A 25,925-nucleotide genomic window follows, 5' to 3' on the forward strand; every position below is an offset into this window, starting at 1 on the left:
TGAAGTCTTCAAGGACAAGAAATATAACTCATACTTCTTTAATAACTTTGAAAAGTGCCTAGCTCAGTACTTGACATTTACCAAGTATTCAGTAGGGTATTATTGAATGAGTGGAGCACTATCAAGATTTTTAAACTTGGAATGGAATATGTTCAGACATCCATAATTTAAAAAACATTTTCAGTTTAAACATAGATTATATAGCAGGTCTAATTAAACTGAATTCTTATTAGAAAGGTTACCAAGTTTGAACATTTAACACTGAGAAGAAAGGTCCTGGTACATCCATTAAACAAACTATTAAATACATAAGGGAGCCAAAAAGTAGGGTCTTTTTCATCATACGTTTATTTCCAAGACACATTAATCTTAAGTCACTAAACTCAGTTTAAGATAAAGTTTAAAAGTCTGTTTGTTTGTTTGTTTTTTCCCAAAATATTGTATCATTTTCTTTCCTAGTTGGTGGAGAGGAGCCAAAGTCAACAAGTTTTTTCTTTGACAATTTACAACATAACTCATCCTTATATGACAAACTGTCTTTTTTAAAAGGTTAATTCAAATACTAACCTTATTGTGTTAATATAGTAAGGCATAGAAACAGTATTAACAATTAAAAAACATATTGCTTATAAAGTTATTTAAGTACTTTTTAATTGAATTTCTAGAAGAGTGCCCACTAAAAAATCATCCTCTAAACATTTCTAAGTCTCTAACTTTGCAAATAATATTTGCTGATTTTATTAGTATATAAATTTTATTTGCATGCAAACCTCAAAGGTATTAAATTGAGTCTGCAGGATTCTTTTTAATTATTTCTAGCTAGGTCACTCTTTAGAGAGTTATCTATGTAGACATTATAAAGATTGGGGAGCATATGATATCAAAAAGGAAACATGGATGAAGTTTTATTTCTACTTTGGGCTATAGATATCCCCTCTGTGGGGAATGGAGCTGTCCAAGCTGTCCACAATCATCATTTCAAATTTGGTTGTCTTTACAGAGAAATCTCATCCTAAGACTTTTTTATTGTTTCCTATTACAGTTTTCACTCAATATTATTTTGTACTAGTTTCAGGTGTATAATTATATACTTAATAAAGTATTGCCCCAATATTTCCAGTACCCACCTGGCACCATACATAATTACTACAATATTCCCTACGCAGTAATTTACATCTATCTCTTTGCCTATTTTGTTACCAATTTGTATTCTTAATCCTTACATCTTTTTTTAAAAAAAACTTTATTGTTGAAAGTGTTACATATGTCCTTTTTTACCCCCATTGACCCCTTCTAGCCCACCTCCACCCTCATCCCCAGACCTTCGCTATCCTATTGTCTGTGTCCATGGGTTATACATATATGCATACAAGTTCTTTGATTGATCTCTTCCTACCCACCCACCCCATCCTGTCTCTAAGATTCCCAGTCTCTTCCATGCTTCTATGTCTCTGGGTCTATTTTGTTTATCCATTTATTTTGTTCATTAGATTCCACATGTGAGTGAGGGGTCCTGTTTTTCTCTGACTGGCTTATTTTGCTTAGCATAATACTCTCCAGATCCCTCCATGCTGTCTCAAAGAGTAAGAGATCCTTATCTTTTACTGCTGCATAGTGTTCCATGGTATAAATGTACCACAGCTTTTTTATCCACACATCTAATGATGGGCACTTGGGCTATTTCAATATCTTAGCTATTGTAAATTACACTTCTATGAACATAGGAGTGCATGTATTCTTTCTGATTGGTTTCAGATCTCTTAGAATATATTCCTAGACGTGGGATTACTGGGTTAAATGGTAGTTCCATATTTAATTTTTTTAAGAAAATCCATTCTGTTTTCCATAATAACTGCACCAAACTGCATTCCCACCATCAGTGTATTAGGGTTCCCTTTTCTTCACATTCTCACCAGCACTTGTCATTTGTTGATTTGTTGATGGCAGCCATTCTGATAGGTGTGAGGTAATACCTCATTGTTGTTTTAATTTGCATTTCTCTGATAATCATTGACTTTGAACAAACCTTAAAGATTTCACCAAAAAACTACTAGATTTAATAAATTAACTTGGCAATGTAGCAGGATACAAAATTAACACCCAGACACCAGTAGAATTTTTATACATCAATAATGAATTCTCAGAAAGAGAAACTAAAAAAAAAAATCCCATTTACCATTACAACAAAAAACTAAGATACCTAGGAATAAACTTAACCAAGAAGATAAAAGATTTGTGCTTAGAAAACTACAGGACATTGAAAAAAGAGATAGAGGAAGACATAATAAGCAAGTGGAAGAATATAGCATGTTCATGGAGTGGAAGAATTAGCATCATTAAAATGCCCATACTACCCAAAGCAATCTACAGAGTCAATGCAATTCATATTAAAATACCAATGGCATATTTCACAGATCTAGAACAAATACTCCAAAAAAGTATATGGAACCAAAAAAGATCCCAATAACCATAGCAATCTTGAGAAAGAAGAACAAAGTTGAGAGATCACCATACCAGATATCAAGCTATATTACAAAGCCATTATAAACAAAACTGCCTAGTACTGGCACAAGAACAGACATATAGCTCAATGGAACAGAACAGAAATAGACCCAAGTTATTGCACTCAATTAATATTTGACAAAGGAGGCAAGAGCATACAATGGAGTCAAGACAGTCTCTTCAATAAATTATGTTAGGAAAATTGGACAGATACATGCAAAAAAATGAAACTAGACTACCAATTTACACCATGCACAAGAATAAACTAAAAATTGATAAAAGACTTAAATATAAGACATGAAGCCATAAAAATCCTAGAAGAAACCATAGGCAGCAAAATCTCAACATCTCTTACAGCAATAATAGTGGCTCAGTACATGTATTCATGTACCAGTAGGGGCCCTCGGCCTGGCTTGGCAGGATCGGGCTGAAACTGGCTCTTTGACATCCCCTGAGGGGTCCTGGATTGCGAGAGGGCACAGGCCAGGCTGAGGGACTCCACTCCCACTGGTGCACGATCAGCCCGGGGAGGGACATGGGAGGTTAGCCAGCAGGGGAGGGGCAACAAGAGGGCTCCAGGGCCTGTCTGGCCTGTCTCGCTCAGTCCGGATCAGCCGAACCCCAGCAGCAAGCTAACCTACCGGTTGGAGCATCTGCCCCCTGGTGGTCAGTGCACATCATAACTAGCAGTTGAGCAGCTTTAGCATATCATTAGCATATTACGCTTTGACTGGTTGAATGGACGACTGGACGACCAGACACTTAGCATATTAGGCTTGTATTATGTAGGATGCTTGTGGATGCATCTCCTAAGGAGAAAATAAACAAATGGGACTACTTCAAGTCAATAGGTTTTTTAAAAACACCTCTCATTGACACCAGAGAGGTGTTATTGGACAGCCCCAAGTCAGTTAGAGAGGGCTGTTTCCAACCTCAATCCTTGTCTTCTCGTGTAAATAAATTTATATGAGAGACCTTGATTGTGCTGTATAAAGCCAATTTATTAAAGCATTTATCTTTACTAAAGAAGCAAAGCAAGCAAACCTATACATCTGGCTTACAAAGCGCTGACAGGCTCTCAGCTAGTCTGAAGAGCAAGTTGGGTAGGAGTCCGAGGTGTTATACACCCTCCTGTCTATAGGCTTCAAAATTCCTCTGCTGAATATTTGGAACAGATTAATTCTTAAGGTCCCTTTTTACTTTGTTGTGACCTTCCCAGAATACATGAGAAGCACCTGGCAACTTTCTCTTGCCAAGCCCTGAGACTGCTGGCTGGGGAAGATAATGGCTTGTTATTCACAAGCTGGCTGCAAATTGCCCACACTGTTTGGCCTTGTTTTAACTTTCCTGTATCAGTTTCCCTATTCCGCTTGCCCTGGAATTTTCCTAGTTCCTTACTGCCCTGTAATAAGTTGGACACCTTAAACATACACAATGTTATATGTCAATTATATCTCAATAAAGCTGGGAAAATAAACATTTTTAAATGACCCAGAATTGCCACCCTTAGCTCAAAAAGAAGTAAAACTTTAGGAGACCTGCCTTCTTTTCTGACAAACAGCATGTCTGTTCCAAACACCCTATATTTCTTACTACATACAGCCTTTCTGGACAGTACTCTACAAACAAGTGCCATGACGCATTCATTGATACCTGTGTTAATAAACAGTCTTTCTTACCTCATATAGGTAGCTATTATACTTTCTGGCATTTTAAAATTCATACCATGGCTGCAATAGTTATATATACATTTGAAAATTTGTATTACAGATTTATTATATAGGAGGCACTCTGATAATACCCTTCAATGTTTTTACTAGGGGCAGATTTTTTAAAAAGGAACACTAGAAAATATCACATCCTTGTGCTGAAAACAATCACACAAAAATTGTTACATGCAATTGCTACACTTAATCTCAGTGAGATGAGTGTCTCTGTCTATTGTTATACTGTCAGATACACCACAGTAACTGCCTTATAGTAAAGTCTCAATAAAATCTATTGGCTCAATAATAGTAGTGCTAATTGAAACACACATAATGTATCAAGCTATACCGGCAGAGCAACATACCAGCTGTTTATTTAACCAGGTACTTTAAAAACATCAACTATATCATCACAAAAACTCTATGGCATAGATATTATTCTTACTTCATAAATAAGAAAACTGAGACTCTGAGATCACATAGATAATGTCAATGCCCTGTGTCGTCTTAGAACACAATAAAATTTATCATTGAGTTTTTTAATAGCCCTTTTCATGCCACTCTTTGGTGTAATTGTACTTGATAATACACTCTGTTTGAAAAGCAACATCTAAGAACTCAGTTAACTACACTAACTCAACATCATCATCATCATACCATGACACAAACAAGTGAAGACAAGTCACTCCTGTCAGACCACAGAAGGAATTCGGCAGGGAATTCTGTGGCCTCTGGCTTCTCTCCTACTTGTATTTGGAAGGTGACTAATTAACATCAACAGGGAAAACAGGCCAGTCATAAGCTTGCATTTTTACAAGTGAACCGTAGTGCAGCGCACCCAAGCACTTAAACAGCCAGCTTTTGAGATGCATGCTACTGATTAAGCCAGTGGTGAAAAATGTGTAGGAGGGTTTTCTTTAACTTGCTTCTTTGTCAATTCAGAAAAAGAAGAGAGGAAAATTGTAGAAAGGAAAATGCCAAAAGATGGCCTGAATAAAATGCTTTTTCAAAAGAGACAATAAATGGTGACTATGGCTCTGTACTGCTAAGTACTGTTTAGTCACTTAGGACACTACTAGTAGAATGTAATTTTACAGTGAGTGATTATTTACTGAGTCAGAGTTACATGTGTTTTGATTTCTATCCTTACTGTGCATCCCATTGGGAGGAGTTGTGTTATTCCTAGCAATTCTGAAAAAGGCAAACTTTAGCTTCAGGAAAGCAGGCTTTGTCAGTTGCATTTATCACGATGTCCCCAATACATAGAATGGTGTCTGTGATGCCATAGGTTCTCACTAAACGTGTTGAATGGATAGATAGATGACAGAATCTGACTAACTGCATTGTGCTCCTTACTCCTTAGCCCCTAAACATGACCAAAGAAGTCCATATTGTCTCACATTCTGTGCCTTTACTGTTCTGCTCCTTGTCTGCTTGCCCTGCCAGTTGCTAGCAAATTCCCTTAACCCATTGATCTCTTTACTCCGCTCCCCCGCCCCATCCTTCTCTCCATCCACAGAAGAGCCTGACTCCAGAATTATTGAGCTTATTGAGGCAATCCAACATGAATTCATCACATTTTCTCTTCTGAGCCACACTTTGCCTAGATCAGGCCCGCATTTGTGAGGACTTGGGCAAAAGTAGAAGTGGAGACCCATATTCCATATTCTATATATTTAAAAGGTATCAATGCATCTAACAAACTACTAAAATAAATGTTCTACCCTAAAACCTTGACAATTATACATTCATAATGATTCAACAGGCCTAGTTGAATGTAGAAAATGCAGATGCCTCCACATTTCATAATAAATCTGGAAAGAAGAGGAGATTAGCCCTGAGCCCCCAAGGCTCCCAACCCTAGTCTATAGTTGTCCTGTTCTGCTCTTCACTCCCAAATCCATCCTGAAGTTCGAGTAGCTTTTTGCATGTACTTCTAGACCAGTGGTTCTCAACCTTCCTAATGCCGTGACCCTTTAATACAGTTCCTCATGTTGTGGTGACCCCCAACCATAAATTTATTTTCTTTGCTACTTCATAACTGTAATTTTGCTACTTTTATGAATCGTAATATAAATATCTGATATGCAGGATGCATTTTCATTGTTACAAATTGAACATAATTAAAGCATAGTGATTAATCACAAAAACAATATGTAATTATATATGTCAGTGGTTCTCAACCTGTGGATCGCGACCCCTTTGGCGGTCAAACGACCCTTTCACAGGGGATGCCTAAGACCATCCTGCATATCAGATATTTACATTACGATTCATAACAGTAGCAACATTATAGTTATGAAGTAGCAACAAAAATAATTTTATGGTTGGGTCACAACATGAGGAACTGTATTTAAAGGGCCAGAAAGTTGAGAACCACTGATATATGTGTTTTCCGATGGTCTTAGGCAACCCCTGTGAAAGGGTCGTTCAACCCCCAAAGGGGTCGCGACCCACAGGTTGAGAACTGCTGTTCTAGACTGTCAACCTGCATGTTTATCCACACCTTACCTCAAATCAAAATCCCTGGCCACCTCTTAGGCCTAGATGTGTCAGTACACACCAGCAATGGGGCCCACTTTATAATGACAGACCTGAACAAAATATCTGTGTAAGCCCTGGCTCAGCTCAGAGCCTCTACAGAAATGGAGCCTGGTCAAGTAGCTGTATGGCCCCTTGACCCCATGAACTCTGGACCCTGTAGGAAGGAATGTAGCCTGAGGAAAGCCAAACAGGAACCTCAAGCATGGGGACAGCCCAGGGCAGAAGCACCAGTGTCCTAAGTCTTAAGAAAATACTGCCTTAGATCTCATCTCAAGAAATAATTGTTCTCTCTCCTTTAGTATGTACTCTATTGATAAAATCGCTCTGCCACTGTCAATTTTTTTTACCACTTATCCTTTCTTTACTTGTAATCCCAATATCTTTTCTTCCATTGCTTTTGTCCTCTATATATGAGTTACTTCCATCTCCCCCTTTTCACTATAAAACTATTGTCATATAGTTCTTTCCTTTTGATGCCAAATCTACACTAATAAAAGAGAAATATGTAAATTGACCGTCACTTTGTGATGCCCACCAGCTAATCAGGAGTGGGTATGCAAATTAGCAGGACAAAGATGGCAGCGGCCACGGAGCCAGCTGGAGAGGGCAGTAGGCTTGGGTCGCCCCCAGCGACAGAGGAAGCCAAGCTTCCCGCTACCCTGGCCAGCCTCTCAAGGAGTGGCCTGTGGGCAGCGGCCATGGAGCTGGCCTGAGCGTGGGAGGCTTGGGTCGTCTGGGCCAGCCACCAAGGGAGTGGCCTGCAAACGGCCCTCAGCCCCTCACCCAGGCTGGCCACACCACCATCAGGGTGAGGATCCCCACTAGGGGGCATGGCCAGCCTGCAAACAGTCCTCAGCCCCTTACCCAGGCTGGCCACGCCCCCATGGGGTGAGGGTCCTCGCTGGGGGTCATGGCCAGCCTGAAAACAACCCTCAGCCCCTCACTCAGGCTGGCCACGCTCCCCCAGCAGGGACCCTCACCCCACAGGGGTGTGGCTGGCCTGGAAACTGCCCCAGCCCCTCACCCAGGCCAGTACCATCCCCACTGGGGACCCTCACCCCAATGGGGGCATGACCAGCCTGAAAACCACCACAGGCCCCTTGCCCAGGCCGCCCTGCCCCCCAAGGGAACCCCCACCCTGATCCGGGACCCCCTTCAGGGCAAACCAGCCAGCCCCCACCCATGCACCAGGCCTCTATCTATACTAATAAAAGGGTAATGTGCTAATTAGCCTGGGAGACCTTCCAGGAGACCTTCTGGATATTCTTCTGGACAAAGCTATGGTGGCAGGGCCGAGGTAGAGGCAGTTAGGAGCCAAGAGGGGAGGACAGTTGGGGGTGATTAGGCTGGTGGGGGGGCTACTGGGGGCAAGCAGGGAGGTGGGGGGGGCAGTTGGGGGCAAGCAGGCCAGCAGACAGACTCATTAGGGGCAATCATGCAGGCAGGCAGGTGAGTGGTTAGGAGCCAGCAGTCCCGGATTGCGAGAGGGATGTCCAACTTCTGGATTAGGTCCGATCCCTGAGGACATGGATGTCCTAAACCGCAGTCAGACATCCCTCAAGGGGTCCCAGATTGGAGAGGGTGCAGGCCGGGCTGAGGGACACCACCCGCCCTGCATGAATTTCATGCACTGGGCCACTAGTGTTTAATAGTAGACTTAATTCACACACTCTTGAAAACAAAAACAAATGTCCAAATCTTCACTCAGCAATAATCATTGCTAGCTACTGGTGAACATTATTCCAGATACTTTTCTATATATGCATGATGATATGTAAATAGCAAGAACATTTTAAATTAGAATTGTGTCAGATGTGGTGTTTAATTAAAACCTTCTTAAGAAACTGAAATGAAAGAAAAGAATTGCTCAACTTCAGTTAAATACTTTTTATAAAATGAATATTATGCCCTAGCTGGTTTTGCTCAGTGGATAGGGCATTGGCCTGCAGACCAAAGAGTCCTGGGTTCGATTCCAGTCAAGGGCATGTACCTTGGTTGCAGGCTCCTCCCTGGCTGGGGCCCTGAATGGGGCTCTTGCAGGAGGCAATCAGTCGATGTGTTTCTCTCACATAGATGTTTCTGTCTTTCCCTCTCTCTTCCACTCTCCCTAAAAAAAATTAATGGAAAAATATCTTCGGATGAGGATTAACAAATAAAATATAAAAAATTAATAAAATGAATATTAGATCATAAAATAAGGAAAAGCTAAAGGAGTTCATCACCGCCAAACCAGTATTATATGAAATGCTGAAAGGTATCCTTTAAGAAGAGGAAGAAGAAGAAAAAGGTAAAGATACAAATTATGAACAACAAACATGCATCTATCAACAAATGAATCTAAGAATCAAGTGAATAAATAACCTGATGTACAGAATGAACTGGTGATTATAATAGAATCAGGGACATAGAAAGGGAATAGACTGACTATTCTTGGGGGGAAAAGGGGTGTGGGAGATGCGGGAAGTGACTGGACAAAAATCATGCACCTATGGATGAACACAGTGGGTGGGGAGTGAGGGTGGAGGGTGGGGTGGGAGCTGGAAGGAGGGGAGTTATGGGGGGAAAAAAGAGGAACAAATGTAATAATCTGAACAATAAAGATTTAATTAAAAAAAAAATATTAGATCATAAAAGATGCCACTAAAAATCAGGAAGAACAGTTAAGCCTCTGTCTGTATTTAAAAATGATGCCAATATACACATGTGTTCTATCTCTATTTCATCTTCAAATATCCCCCAAATGGATGAACTGTGATAGCCCCTTCCCTTTACTCTCTTTCCTTGCCCATTCTGAAGCAGATTTCCTGGTATCCAAAGAAACCCAAAAATTAAAAATCAGGGGTTTGTCTCGAGACAGAGCAGAGGCACACGTACTAGAGCAACCCGCCACCTGAGTCCCAACTCTTCACAGGGTATCCACTAGGCAACCAGGAGAGAACTATGAACTCTGCCTCCTGATTCCTGGTGGCCCTCACTGTAGACTCTGGGAATAACTGAGTTCTTTGGCTCTTGAGTGGCCCATCCCCCACCACTCACACACAACAGACCAGCACTACCAATCCTGTGCAGAAACCTCCTTTCATATGGCCCATAGGTCTGTTTGGGCCTGATGAATACTGCAGGCCTCACCCATATAAATCTCTGAGACCCAGCCCTACCACAAAGGTCCTCCATGGTAACAGCAAAAGGAACCATCAACAAAATGAAAAGGGAACCCATTGGAGAACATATTCACCAATGATACATCAGATAAGGGGTTAATTTCCAAAAATATAAAGAACTTATACAACTCAACACCAGAAAGACAAACAACCCAATCAAAAATAGGCAAAGGATCTGAACAGAGACTTCTCCAAAGAGGACATTCAAATGGCCAATAGACATATGAAAAAACTAGAGGCCCAGTGCACGAATTTGTGCATAGCTGGGGTCCCTCGGCCTGGCTGGCAATCAAGGCGTATTGGGGGACCAACTGGACAGGAGGAGGGGCTGCGGGAGGTTGGTCGGCGGGGGTAGGGACTGCAGGAGGTTGGCCAGCTGGCCCCCCTTATCAGGGCCAATCGGGGGGGCTGGCTGGCTGAGGATGGGAGGAGTGGCTGCAGGAGGTTGGCCGGCAGGGGGGAGGGGCCATGGGAGGTTGGCTGTGGGAGCGCACTGACCACCAGGGGGAAGCTCCTGCATTGAGCGTCTACCCCCTGGTGGTCAGTGCACATCATGGCAATTTGTTGACCAGTCATTCCGGTCATTCAGTGGTAATGGTCACTTAGGCTTTTATATATATAGATGCTCAACGTCACTAATCATCAGAGAGTTGCAAATTAAAACTACAATGAGATATTACTTCACATCTGTCAAATGGCTACCATCAATAAATCAATAAACAACAAGTTTTGGCGAGGATGTGGGAAAAAGAGAACCTTCGTGCATTGTTGGTGGGAATGAAGATTGGTGCAGCCATTGTGAAAAACAGTATGGTGTTTCCTCAAAATATTAAAAATTAAACTGCCTTATTACCCAGCAATTCCATTTCTGGGAATATATCCTAAGAATCCTAAAACACCAATCAGAAAGAGTATATGCACTCCTATGCTTATAGCAGCATTATTTACAATAGCCAAGATCTGGAAACAGCCCAAGTACCCATCAGTAGATGAGTGGAATAAAAAGCCCTGGTATATTTACACAATGGAATGCTATGCAGCTGTAAAAAAGAAGGAACTCTTATATTTTATGACGGCATGAATGGACCTGGAGACTATTATGCTAAGCAAAATGAGCCAGACAGAGTTAAGATAAGTATCATATGATCGCACTTATATGTAGACTCTCACAAATCAAATAAACTGATGAACAAAAGAGAACCAGATGCATGGATACATGAAACAGACAGATATCAGAGTGGAGGGGATTGGGGAACTGGATGAAAGAAGGTAAAGAAATTGCCAAAGAACATTTCTGCATAGCCCTTGGACACAGACAACACAGTGCAGTGATTGCCAGAGAGGAGGATAGCAGGGGCTGAGTGGAGGTGGGTAAAGGGGAGGAATGTGGGGGATACCTATAATAGTGTTAACAATAAATAAAAATAAAATTAATTAATTAAATGTACTAATACATGTATTGTATATGAAAAAAAAAACAGAAAAGAATGGCTATCGTCAATAAGTTCACAAATGACAAGTGTTGGCAAGAATATGGAGAAAAGAGAAGCCTCGTGCTGTTGGTGGGAATAAAGACTGGTGCAGCCACTAAGGAAAACAGTGTGGAGTTTCCTCAAAAAATTAAAAATGGATCTGCCATATGGCCCAGCAATCCTCCTTCTGGGGATATAGCCAAAGAAACCCAAAACACTAATTCAAAAGAATATATGCACACCTATGTTCATTGCAGCATTATCTATAATAATAAAAGCATAATATGCTAATTAGACCAGACGTCCTTCTGGACAACCTTCCAAATGAAGCCGGGGCTGTAAGGGAAGCCCAGGTCCTGGGTACCGGCCGGCGGCCAGAGGGAAGTCGGTGCTGGCAGCCAGGGGAAGGAAGGCCTACTCTTGTACGAATTTTGTGCATCGGGCCTCTAGTTTACAATAAAAAGCTATGAAAGCAACCAAAATGCCAATTAATAGATGAGTGGAAAAAAGGTGGTAGTACATACAATGAAATATTACTCGGCTATTAAAAAAAAAGAATGAAATCTTACCACTTTTGACAATATAGATGAACCTAGAGCAGGGGTGGGCAAACTTTTTGACTCGAGGGCCACAATGGGTTCTTAAACTGGACCGGAGGGCCGGAACAAAAGCATGGATGGAGTGTTTGTGTGAACTAATATAAATTCAAAGTAAACATCATTACATAAAAGGGTACGGTCTTTTTTTTTTAGTTTTATTCATTTCAAACAGGCTGGATCTGGCCTGCGGGCCATAGTTTGCCCACGGCTGACCTAGAGGATATTATGCTAAGTGAAATAAATTAGAGAAAGACAAATACCATATGATTTCACTTATATGTGAAATATAAAAAATAAAATAAATGAACAAATACTAGTAAAATTGAACCAGACTCAAAACACAGAGAAGGAACTGGTGGTTGCCTGGGCATAGGGGCGCTGGCAAACTGGGTGAAAGAATTAAGAAGCACTAATTGGTAGTTAAAAATAGTCATGAGGATGTAAAGTACAGCACAAGAAGTACAGTCAATAATATTGCAATAACTATGGGTAGTGCCAGCTGGGGTACTGGAAATATCGAGAACACTATGTAAAGTATATGATTGTCTAACCAATAAGCTGTACAGTTAAACCAATCTATCTAATAATAGGATAATATGCAAATTGGTTGGGACACAGTCACGTAACAACCAATCAGCAGGCTGCATCCCTACCCCCTGTGCCAGCCCGGAGACATGAGGCTCGCATCCCCGACACCAGCAACAGGCCCCGGGACATGAGGCTCGTGTCCCCGCCCCCTGCACCGGCCCAGAGACATGAGGCTTGCATCCCTGACCCCGGCAACAGGCCCGGGGACATGAGGTTCATGTCCCCACTCCCCTGCCCTGGCCCAGGGGTCCGCAGGCATGCGGAGATGTCCCTCCGCTGCGGGCCTGGTTGGGGGTCCATAGGCGTGCAGAGGTCTGCAGGCCTCCGCCGCAACCCGGCCCTGGGGCGGGGCCACGGCAGGGCCTCCGTGCGCCTGTACAGGTGATCTGCAGGCCTCCACCACGGCCCAGCCCTGGGGTCCATAGGCCTCACCTGGCTCCAGCCTACCTCTTTGGGGTAATCCATCAAGGAGCCCCAGATGGGTGGGCGGGGACTACCTCTTTGGGGCGGTGGATTGTGGGGCTCTCTCACTGTGACAGGGCACAGGCCAGGCTGGGGGACCCCCTCCCCACCCTGAGTGCACGAATTTTGTGCACCAGGCCACTAGTACCATATAAAATTGAAAAAAAAAATAATCAGGAGTTTGTTCATGTTAGGAAATAATAGATTTTCCATAATTTTTTACTGAAATTTAAACTGTCAGCCAGGAGTCTTAACATTACCTGAGTTTGTCACTAACAGAAATCACTTATATTCCACATTACTGTTCCTAAAAATCTTAAAAATAGTGCTTAATTTTTCAATGTTTCATTAATAAAAAATATATATATTTCTTCAGCACAGATTTATATATTTTAATAATTGTATTTCAATATAATTGGTTTCCCTTATAGACATAAATGCTTTATTTTATGCATTTAGAGCATACTCAGAAGACATCTACACATTTCAACGGCCAGCAGAGGAGTCTAAGGTATCAAAAAGGTTAAGGAATCCTGTTTTGAATGCCTTTGTTAGACTCCAGCCCCCACATCTCTTCATCTGAATTATAGGGAACAGGCTAAGTCCATTAAAAAAAAATTAAAGTATAGTTGATATACAATATATTAGTTTCAAGTGTACAACACGTGATTTAACCTTTATATACCTTATGATATGATCACCATAAGTGTAGTAACCACCTGCCACCATACAAAGTTATTACAATATTATTGACTATATATTCCCCTGTGCTGTACATTACAAGTTAGATCCCTTCTTAGTTCTGGTAGAAACTGATTAAGAGAAAAGGCACAACTGTCACTATCCTCTAACAGACAAATTCAGTGCTCACCATTCCAAGGATACAACTTCTTTATTCTCAGTAAAGTAAAAGTAAAATCACATTTCACAGATGCCATATCACTGGCTTACAGATGGGTTTCCTGACAGTCAACAAATGCAGTTGGCAGGGCTGCTGCTTTAACATTCGAAAGGTTGGAGTCGTGCCTTTAAAAAGTAACAATATCCTTAAGGCAAATGATTGTTTTACCATGGCCTTCTGACACTGACCATATGAAAGGAAGTCAGTAAGTCAATCAGATTTGAATCATAAGGTCATTCTACTTTACTTGAGTCAATAACAAGACCATTTATCTCTTGCTGCTTTTCTATATCTTACAATGACAGTGCGTCTATCATGTTGCAATACTACTCCCACAGCTTCTTAGAAAGTATAAGTAATGGAGAGAAATATGTAAGGTATAAAAGTATATATACAGATAAATACATACACACATGTACCTTTTTGTGCAAGATAGAAATGGCAGTATTGGTAGTATAATAACAGGTAAATTCTAGTGTTTATCAGTCTTAGTTCTTTTCCACTGCAAAACTCAGAAGGTATTTCTATGCACTGCATAAACATGACTGTGTTAAACAGCAAAATTATTACCTATCCCTATTATATTGTGTGTACATGAAAAATAGAAAATATGATTTCATATATATCAAACTAGTAATCAAGGACTAGCAAATTACTTTACCATTTTTTATCAATATAAAAGTGCACTTGAAATCAGTGGGTGTTTTGTTCAAGGGAAGAAGGAAAGGCACACAGTCATGTGACCTAGTTTCAAAATGAATTTTTTGTTTGTCACATTATGAGTATTTATTATCTGGTTTTGTTTAACAAGCAGAGGCATGCTACTGCCTATAGTCACGATAAACCTTGGGAGCCAAAGACTGAAAGGAAGAAGTTCTAGAACTGAGAGTCAAAGCCTGCTTTCTATACACTGCTCTGCTAAGTATACAGGAGCTATTTATACAATATTGGTCTTCTCATTTGTAAAATGGAAGGTACTGCCTTACTCAAAACGTTTCTGTGGGTATAAATTGAAATAACACACAAAGTTCCTGACAGAAATCAACTACCCAAACTGGCCAGTGTGGCTCAGTGATTGAGCATCAACCAGGAGGTCATGTTCCATTTCCCCATCAAGGCACACACTCCAATTGCAGCTTGATCCCCAGGAGGCAGCCATCAATGATTCTCTCTCGTCATTGATATTTTCTATTTCTCTCTCCCTCTCCCTTCTTCTCTGAAATCAATAAAAATATATATTTTAATTTTTTTAAAAGAATCTACCAAATAAATATTAATCCTATTCTCTTCCCCTCTTTAAATGATATCTCAAGGTATTATATATGTTCATGGAAACACTCAAATCCCTTAAATGAAACATTACAAAATAAAATGCCCCTCATCCTGGAAAAGTATGAAATGGTAGGAATGGTGAGATCTGTAGTAAAGTACAGAACATGATCCTAACATCATACAAATTCCAAACATTAAAACTACTGTATGAACCAAATAAATCACCAAAAATTCAGCACTGTGTCTGCTTGGCAAGCCAATGAAAACCGACAAGAGGTGCTCAGGGAAAATGAATCTCTCAGCCATGAAGGCTTCTTCTTTGGTACTGAAGAATCCTGAAGGTTCCTAAGCAGGTGATGTGACCCAATGCTAGAATATTGGTGTCATCACTTTTACCATTATTTTTAACTACAGGTCCGGTGCACAAAATTTGTGTGAGGGGGAGGGGGGCTGTGTGTCCCTCAGCCCAGCCTGCACCCTCGCCAATCTGGGACCCCTCAAGGGATGTCCGACTGCCCGATGGGATCGGGCCTAAACGGGCAGTCGGACATCCCTCTCACAATCCAGGACTGCTGGCTCCCAACAGCTCGTCTGCTTGCCTGCCTGATTGTCCCTAACCGCTTCTGCCTGCCAGCCTGATAACCCCGTAATCACTCCCCTGCCAGCCTGATCACCCCCTAACTGCTCCCCTGCTGGCCCAATTGCCCCTAACTGCCCTCCCCTGCCAGCCTGGTCACCCCCAAATGCCCTCCCCTGTCAGCCTGGTCACCCCTAACAGTCCTCGCCTGCAGGCCTGGTCACCCCTAACTGTCCTCCCCTGCTGGCCTGGCCCCCCCCAACTGTCCTCCCCTGCAGGCCTGGGTTCCCCCCGAACTCCCTTCCCTTGCAAGACTGGTCCCTCCCAACTGCCCTCCCTCCCTCTGGCCTGATCACCCACAACTGCCCTCCCCTGCTGGCCATCTGGTGGCGGCCATCTTGTGACCACATGGGGGTGGCCATCTTGTGTGTTGGAGTGATGGTCAATTTGCATATCACCTCTTTATTATATAGGATTGTTGAACTAATTCAAGTCCAGAAATTTGCTCAGGGTCCATACAAGTGGATAATGCATTGAAGCCTAGAACAAAGTTCTACTTGAGTAATAACCCTTTCTTTTTGTGACACTACTCTGCATGCAGAAAGGACAGAACAGCAAAAAAATGAAGCAAATCCACACAAAATTGGCAGCTTTTACCAACTTGTTCCCTACCCAGAGGCATGAATATCTCTCAAGCTGTGCCCTGCACTGCAGGATGAGAATCCAAAGGGGCAAGTCCTCTTTAGTGGATATTGGCTTTATGGTCTTTAATTAAAGCATTAACTTTTTGTTTCTTGGCTCAAACATTCTGTCTAAAAGAAGTTTGTATAAGTTGGTTCAGGTTTTCTCCTTCATTTTTGTCTCCCTGTTTGGGAAATGGGAGAAATATAAATCACATATCCAGCCATACATGACTGTTAATGCCACCTAACTGGGGAGTTTAGCTATGTGAAAAGGTTAAGTGAACTTGATTCATCTACTCTGAGTGACTGTCATATTGGCAATACCAAGTTCCTATAGGAAGGTGAAATTTAAGCCATATTCCTCAGATGGACCTGCACCACCTCCTTGTATGGGGTGATCTGACTTACAATGTGTGTCTCTCTTTTGATCTGTCTGTATCTTTCTGGGTTTGAGTAAGATGAGAACCAAAGGTTGGTTAATATAACATCTATATACATAAAAGCCTAAGTGACCGGCCAACCGACTGACTAGTCGACCAGCCGACTGGTAGCTATGATGCACAATAACCACCAACGGGCAGATGCTCAACACAGGAGCTACAGAGCTGTGGTGACTTGGTAGCTGCGGTTCTCAGATGACATACCTGGAACCAGAGAGGAGGGAGCCCAATTCCGAGATGCATCACCCGAGAACTGCCCTCTAGCAATCCAGGACTCCTCAGGGGATGTTGGAGAGCCGGTTTCAGCCCGATCCCCACAGGCCAGGCTGAGGGACCCCACCAGTGCACAAATTTGTGCACCGGGCCTCTAGCCCATTGGCTCCCCACTTTGGGTCTGGCTCCCCATCCGGCCTCTAGCCCATTGCAGAGGTCATTGGATCTAGCCCTTACAGAAACTTTTTTACTCAATCGGGTAAATGATGAGACATGCAGGACCTACTGGCTGTGGCCTTAACATCTGGCACCCATGCAAGCCCATCCATTTAATATCAATTTCCAGTGGAGGCAGTGAATTTTCCCACTACCACTCTTGGCTGGGAAACTGGACAGCAGCACCAAAGGGCAACCTCTGGGGAGGGAAGGAGGTGAAGGAGCAGCTCAAGTGGGAAGAAGAGGTTTCTAACCGTCACAGAACTCTGCCTGGGCAGAAGGGCCTAGGTGGGAGCCTGACATTGAGCAGGATCCTGCCCTAGGCGGACAGATTCCAGGCTAAGTAAATTCTGTTTGCTAAATAATTGCATTTGCAGCTAAATGCCCACAAGTCATCAGTTACTGCCAAACTTAGGGTAAAGTGAGATGAAAGAAGCAAGACAGATACAGAGAAAGTGGCATAATACTGGGAGAAGAGAGGAGGGAACCTGATTCTGGGGTGCATCATCCGGGAACCACCCTCTCACAATCCGTGACCCCTCGGGGGATGTCGGAGAGCCGGTTTAGGCCTGATCCCCACAGGCCAGGTCGAGGGACCCCACCGGTGCACAAATCTGTGCATCAGGCCTCTAGTTTATAATGAATGGAGCAGCCCTGGAGTTAATGAGGTAACAGGTTCATTACCAGCTGGGGATATATGGAATTTGACAAAGTATTAATACTAATAGCAGAAAGGGCACATGAAATAGAAAATGACTGAGTCAGACTTATAGACATTCTCTATTTGGTACATTCAATAAGGATGGGGCTAGATGACCATATATTAAACGGGATGCAGATATATAAGGGAGGTCACCCCACTGTTGTGAGTTAGAGTCATGGCCTTAGAAAATCTACTAGCAAAATCTCATCAGAAACTAGTGACTACCAAAGGAAATTCCATCTTAGGAATCAATAGAGGAGATCCTTGGCATCAAATCTCTAGGCATTGGCTGTGCTCAGTCAAGTGGGTATCAGTTTTAGGGTTCTGGAGCAACCCAGACAGCAGATGTAAAGACAGAGACTGTGGTCTGGCACTCCAGATATAGGACTGTAAGTGACAGTCAGATTGTCTGGCAGGACCTAGAACAGGGGTGGGAAAACTTTTTGACTCGAGGGCCACAATGGGTTCTTAAACTGGACCGGAGGGCCGGAACAAAAGCATGGATGGAGTGTTTGTGTGAACTAATATAAATTCAAAGTAAACATCATTGCATAAAAGGGTACCGTCTTTTTTTTTTTAGTTTTATTCATTTCAAACGGGCCGGATCCAGCCCGCGGGCCGTAGTTTGCCCACGGCTGACCTAGAAGGTTGAACTTAATCACACATCAAGACAGAGGCTCAATGACAAAACTATACAAATGCATCCAGAGACTTTGGCCCAACAGGTACAAAGCTTTGGAGGACTGATACAGCCATACTGGTTCCAAGTTCACAGCTACTAAACAATTTCCAGAACCTTTACTTTACCATTCATTTATACCCAGCCTATTTACGAAAAGGACATCTATATGTTAGCAAACATGGCAAGGATGGTTGATTGTCCATCAAAGGTCCTGCTTCACCCATTCACAGTATATAGCTATTGCCAAGAAGCAGATGTTAAGCCAAGTACTACATTCCTTAGTCTTCTTACCTTAGGTGGGGTCATGTGAATGGTTCTTACCAAAGAAACTGACACATCTCTTCCAACCATATTATTTGAGAAGTAAGTGTGCCTACTCTATCCTCTCCTTCTCCATTTGAACACAGATTTGAACACAGACCTCATTGAACACAGAGGACTGTGTATCCCTGAAGAAAGGCTGAGCCACACAATGAAGTAAATCTAAGTCCCTGAATCACCATGAAGAAGGCAGCCCACCAACCAGGCAAACCAACACTGAAAAATTATGGGAGCAAATATGAACTTCTGTGTAAAGCCAATGAGAGATGTAGCAGCTACAAGCATTTACACTAAAATACATACCACTTAATGAAAATTAGTAAATGAGAAAATTTGGTGAAAGGGAAAATATATAAAGCCAAAATGTAATGTTAATACACAAAAAAATAGGTACCTGAGATTGATAGTGTTTCCATGAGATATAAACAAACCAGATGCTAGAATAAGATTTTAGGAGTTTCTCACCTGAGTCCTCATAAACTAGAAGATACATTAAAATACATGTTCTAGAGAAGGGGTGGGGAACCTTTTTTCTGTCAAGGGCCATTTGGATATTTATAACATTATTCATGGACCATACAAAATTATCAATTTAAAAACCAACCTGCTATATTTGGTCAAACATTTAATTAACTCACCCCTCATACTTTGGCAGAGCCGGACCAAATGATTTCATGAGCCTTACACATTCCCTACCCCTGTTCTAGAGTCATAAAGTCTGGCTTCAAATACAGACTTTGCAAGTTACTGGCTGTGTAAACTCAGATAAATTAACTAACCTTTCAAAGCTTCCAATTGAAGAAGTGTAGAGTGGGAATAAAATATTTCATAGGATTGGTGTGAGAGTAAAATGAGGTAATCCACATAAAATGCTTCAAAAAGTGTATTCTACCTAGTGCTACATGAATGTGCTAAACAAAGCTAAGCTATCATCAATATTACTAGTTTACTTAAGCATAAATCTGGCTAGCAGAAATGCTAATGAGTTTCAAATCTCCGAAGTAGTAGATTATAGAAACCCAGATCCACATCCTAACTAATATTGCCTGACACCTGTGAGAGATTAGGAAGTAGGTGCCAATCACAGCTGTTCTGTGTCACATCTGAAGCTGAGTGTTCCATGTGTCCACATATATGTGGCAGGATACCAGATTCCACCTGCCAGTGGATAAGGCTTCTGATGCTCTCTTCCTGACTTACTGAGGATTAACACGGAGCCTGGGTAGAACTGACCTGTACCTCACAGACGTTAGGGCCTGAAAATGAGTGGAACTAGAGAAAACATTGCCTGACATTAATGGGCCTTCAAGGAGAAGAATCTAAAATCCTTTAACAATGCCATTAATCGGCCCACACATTCAGCAAAACTATATCTATTATAGTATTTATTCAATGAACTAAATGTTTATGTCTCCCAAATTTCATATGTTGAAATCCTAACCTGCAAGGTGATGGTATAGGAGGTAGGACCTATGGGAAGTAATTGGGTCATGAGAGCAGAGCCCTCATAAATAGGGTTAGTGCCCTTATAAAGAAGACCCCAGAGAGATCCGCTGCCCCTTCATCATGTGTGGTTATAACAAACAGACCTTTGTCTATGAACCAGGAAGTGGACCCTCACCAGACATTGCATCTGCCCATGCCTTGATCTTGGACTTCCCAGCCTCCAGAGCAGTGACAAATTGCTGTTTTTATGAGCCACCCAGTCTATATAATATTTTGTTAAAGCAGCCCAAATTGACTAAGACAATTTCCTAATCTTTTCATCAATGCTATGAGTTTGGACTGTTCTTCCTCTTTTCAAGGGAAATCAGGTAGTAGTCTGATAACCTCAGAAAAGTCCTAGCCATGCACCAGAAATGGAGGAGATACCCATCCCTAGGATTCATAGTCTCTTTCCATAGAGGTGTTCTTAGTTAGAATCCCTCGTTTCTCAGCTCTGAAGGATTAGACAGTGAAAACTACACCCATACACATTCAAAAAGTGCAAGGTACAAGCCCACCTGTCATCCCTCCAGATGTGATTTTCTTCATCATTTAACCGTCTCTCCTTGAAGAACCCTGAAATGAATACTAATCTTTTAGTCCACAGGGAAAAGAAAATAAACCACCAAATATCTGCTCCCCACAATGAACTTAAATGAAGCATGGACTTAAGCTGCTCTTATGTGTATAACCCATGCTCTTTATTAGAGTTTACTTTGCATAATTACCTCAGGGAACTATGATAAGCCCAGAGCTGCTTCTGGGTCTTGATTTGTTATGTGTTGCTTTGCCCAAAGAAGTAAATATAAATTGGAGGGTTGTGCCAAGCTCCCTAGAGTCCTGAATTATCTACCACAAAGAGAATTAGAGCATCCTGGAATCCTTTTGGTATCTATGAATACACTCTGAGTCAAGGAGAAATCAACAGACCATTACTCTGCCTCATAGAAAAATAGAAAGTTGCTGAGGGGGCAGTTAAGATGATACCAGTGAGTATTTACACAGATTTGCTTCCCCAAAGCTAATCTAGAGGACTCTGAACAATGCCCTCAAAAAAGTGTCCACTTAGAAGAACTGTAGCATAGAAGAGCTGCTAAAAACCAAACAGGTCATCTTAGAGGATGTGGCTGAGGAACTGTCTTCTGGGAAAGTCACAAGAAATAAAAAAGAGTTTTAAGAGCTGAGAGACTCAGGGGAAATAGAGGAAGAATCTGACAAGGAGACAGTTTGAAGAGACAATAAACCCAAGATACCAGAAGCTGCTTCTAAATAAAGAGAACCCCCACAGAAATGCCCATTTTACTACCCAGGACCGTTTGTTTATTTTTAAGAACTATTGCCAGTATATTTTTTTCACTTGATTTTTAGAGAGAGAGGAAGGAAGAGGGAGACAGGGAGAGAGGGAGACAGGGAGGGAGGGAGACAGGGAGGGAGACAGAGAGAGAGGGAGGGAGGGAGAGAGAGGGAGAGGGAGAGAGAGATATCAACCATCAGGGACCAAACAACCCACAATCTGATCATGTGCCCCTGACCAGGAATCAAACCACCAACGTTCTGATGCGTGGAACAGAATGACACTCAACCAACTGAGCTACACTGACCAGGACTACCCAGGACTGTTTTAGAGAGGCATGAGACAAGGCTTTCAGCTAAGGAGGGCCTTAGCTCCTAAAAGCCCCAATCTCAGGTTCTACAGATCACGCTTCAGGCAAATAGGAACGTTAGCTTCCCTTGTCTATGTTCATTCAGGGAGAAAGGAGTTTATCCCTCAGAGAGACAAAATACTCAATATTCATTAAATATCTTGGAAGATTTTAAATTCCAGAAATGATGGCAGGTGTTCAACCACAGAATTCCTAATGAAGGATGTGTTGCTGAAAACAAGGGTTTCTGTGATCTAAAAGACTCTCTCATTGATAAAGTAGAGTTGCCCATTCAATTCCAGTTTTAATTTCTAATAGGACAGTACAGTTGATCCTTGAACAACACAGGTTTCAACTGCACAGGTCCACTTACACTTGGATTTTTTTCAATAAATACATTCAGTATGTAAACATATTTTCTCTTATGATTTTTCTTAATAACATTTGCTGTTCTCTAACTTACTTTATTGTAATAACATAGTATATAATACATACCACATATAATTTATGTGTTAATTGGATGCTTATGTTATCAGTAAGGCTTCTGGTTAATAGTAGGCTATTAGTAATTAAGCTTGGGGGAAGTCAAAAGTTATATGTGAAGCTTTTGTGTGAACATATCTTTTTAATTCTCTTGGGCATAAAGCTAAGAATAGAATTGTTTGTTCATATGGTAAACATTAGGATAAACATTTTGAGAAATTGCCAAACTGTTTCCCACGTAGCTATACCATCTTATATTCTCATAAGCAGTGTTATGCCTTCAGTTGCTCCACATCCTCTCTGACACTTTCAATTGTCTTTTGATCATAGCCATCCTAGTGTATATAAAGTAGTATGTCATGAAAAAAAGTTATATGTGAATTTGTGAGTGCGTAGCGGGGTAGGCTCCCCTAACTCCTGTGTTGTTCAAGGGTCAATTCTATAATCAAAACCTATGAAGTTCGGAGCATAAGAGGTTGTCTAACCTAGTGGTTTTACATTGTTTGATGAAGTCTCAGGGCCAACAGAAAAGCAACGATGACCACCTCACTTTATATCTGCTTATCATGTCCTATATGGTTGTTTTTTTCATGTAATTTTTTATTCAGAGCTCTTTTTTTCAAATTTTCTGAAATTCCCAGGCTAAAGAGCATAGTTCCGACTGTGCATACATAGCTTGTAGTGAATAGGACCCAGGCATATCCATAACCATAATGGAACCTTTGGAACCACCTTTTCTACATCCAAGGCTATTTGGATATAGGTAGAATTGGCTGTCACATGTATGTTATGAGGTGATTATTGTATATCTCCCTGCTCAAAACCACATCCTCTTTCATTAAAGCAAGAATTAATATTTTGGTAAAAAAAAATAATACCATATATTTAAGAATTCCCTGGGAGATACAAAACAATCCATCAAAATGCAATAATGCCTTTTGGTGAATTAGTGTGTCAGATTATCCAACTGCCCTGAAGCTAAAGGAATGGGGGATAAAATATTGACCCATTTTAGGATGAGGGAAATAGAAGAAAAGATATAGAGAGACATATATTTTTTGTGTGAAAGAATTGAATGAATTAATGAATAAATGAGAGAGAGAAAGAGAGAGAGAGAGAGAGAGAGAGAGAAGATCCTATATAAGGAGGGTAGAAAGACACATGAGCCCCAGAAGGAAGAGCTAGAACTGATCTGGACACCATGAGGATACTAGGTGATTAAAAATAAGAATCAAAGTGGAAGATTAGTGACCAGAAAGCAGGGACTAGAGAGTAAAGAGCTTTACTAACATTCATTCTTACCCAGTTACCCAGGGCCAGGCTTCCTTAATTCTATTTCCAAAATTTAAATTGATACAGTAATCACTAGAAATGAAACAATGGTGAAATTATTAAAAATGAATTTTATATACATAATCTGATTTGCTAGGCAATATTTCTTTTTTTGTATTTTTTCTGTGTGTGCATATGTAGCATTGTAAATGACTTTGAAAATAACCTTCAATTCCATATATTCAACTATTTTCCTTTCCTCAGTTCAATGTTCTGAAATTCTCAGATTGATTTTTGGCTGCCCTTATGAAACCTGCTAATATTTCCACAACTGTGAGTCAGTCAGGGTGATGTGGCCAATAGTGTCATCATGCCTCTCTGAGTGGCTTCACGTTTGTTAACCTTTCAGGTGCAAGGTCCAAGCATTTCTGTGCCATGGATATAGGTTCCTTCTGCCAGCTCCTTCATTCATTTTAAGTCTCATTCAAACACCTGTATCTACTTCTCACTTTTTACCTTTGCATCTTTCCTCTTTTTTCCATTTACCCCTACAAATTGTTTTAAGGTATTCTTTGTGTGACATCTCACAACACAAAGCAAGGTTGAATTTCATGGCACTTTTGCAGCCATTTTGAAAGTTAACAGCTCTTGTTGGGTTTCCTTATGACTCTATGTGCTCCTTAAGGAAACCTCCTAGTGCTGTGGTACATACTTAGGAACAATAGTCAGAGTCAAAGTCTGTGCTTTCTTACTAAGAAACAATGTTTGTGACTCTGATTGTCTACTTGGATTGACCACTATAATTAACACGCACTGTGTAGCACACCACCCTCTCACAATTGTATGTCCTAAAATAAGCCTTCTGATTATTTTACATTTTTACATACCAACATTTATTAGCACATTGTCAGTGCATCACTCAATTTAAATGCCTTCACACCATTCCTAAACTGGTGATAAAAGATATTGTTCGAAATTTTAAAGACATCATGAAGACAGAGGTTAACTGAAACTCCTGCATCTAGTAGACAATTGAAGAAAAATATTCTGCTGCAATTTGCTAGAGTGAAAATGTCTAAAAGCCTGCCTTGTAGGAAGGCTTACTTTTAAAAAGCAGAATTTTACTAACATAACAGGCTCTTACAAGCCCATAGAGACATAATTACATTTTCTCTCCTTTAACTTATAATTTCTTCAGAGTCTCCAGTTGCTACAGCAGAGCAACTAAGAGTTGGTATATTCAAAATGGAATTACATTTGATGCTTCCTGATTTGCTTTTCATTTCCAACAGCAGACGCCCAGTTTAAGCTGGTGACGTTGATGCCAGTTCTGTTTGGGAAAAATCTGGAACAGCCTATGTTGAGTCTAATTGTTGCTTGTTCCAGCACTTAAAAGCTTTTATATCCATTCAAAAGTAAACTGCTTAAAATTTCTGCCATGGACCTGATATAGTTTGATTAAGGCCTCATGAAAAATGTAGGTTAATAACAGACATGAGCCCCTTTTAGAACTGAGCATAAATCCTTCCCACCTAAAGAAATGTGGCAGTGCATTGTGTATTGCTATGCACTAGTTCACCAAAGCAGTTCTCCTGCTTTCTAGAAACAAAGCAACTCTTCATCAACCCTGTTATACTAGGCAAGGACAAAAATGCTATTTTAGGTTGGATGATTGGATTCAGGTGTCTTTGTGCAGCAAAGCTCAACAGAACAGCTAGGAGTTGATGAAACTCCACTTTATAAGAGGAATCTCATGCTAGAAGAATCATTTATTTTTTAGTTACAAAAGTTTATCAAATTCCAGAAGTTACAGTACCTAAAAATGGAAAATACAATTTCTACAATAAGGGTTTCCCGTGGTCGGCAAACTGCGGCTCGCGAGCCACATTTGGCTCTTTGGCCCCTTGAGTGTGGCTCTTCCTAAGCCTTAGGAGTACCCTAATTAAGTTAATAACAATGTACCTACCTATATAGTTTAAGTTTAAAAAATTTGGCTCTCA

Source organism: Myotis yumanensis, unplaced genomic scaffold, assembly GCF_028538775.1.
Source record: "Myotis yumanensis isolate MYYU_CA2020_CCGP unplaced genomic scaffold, mMyoYum1.0.hap1 SCAF_3, whole genome shotgun sequence".
Taxonomy (NCBI): domain Eukaryota; kingdom Metazoa; phylum Chordata; class Mammalia; order Chiroptera; family Vespertilionidae; genus Myotis; species Myotis yumanensis.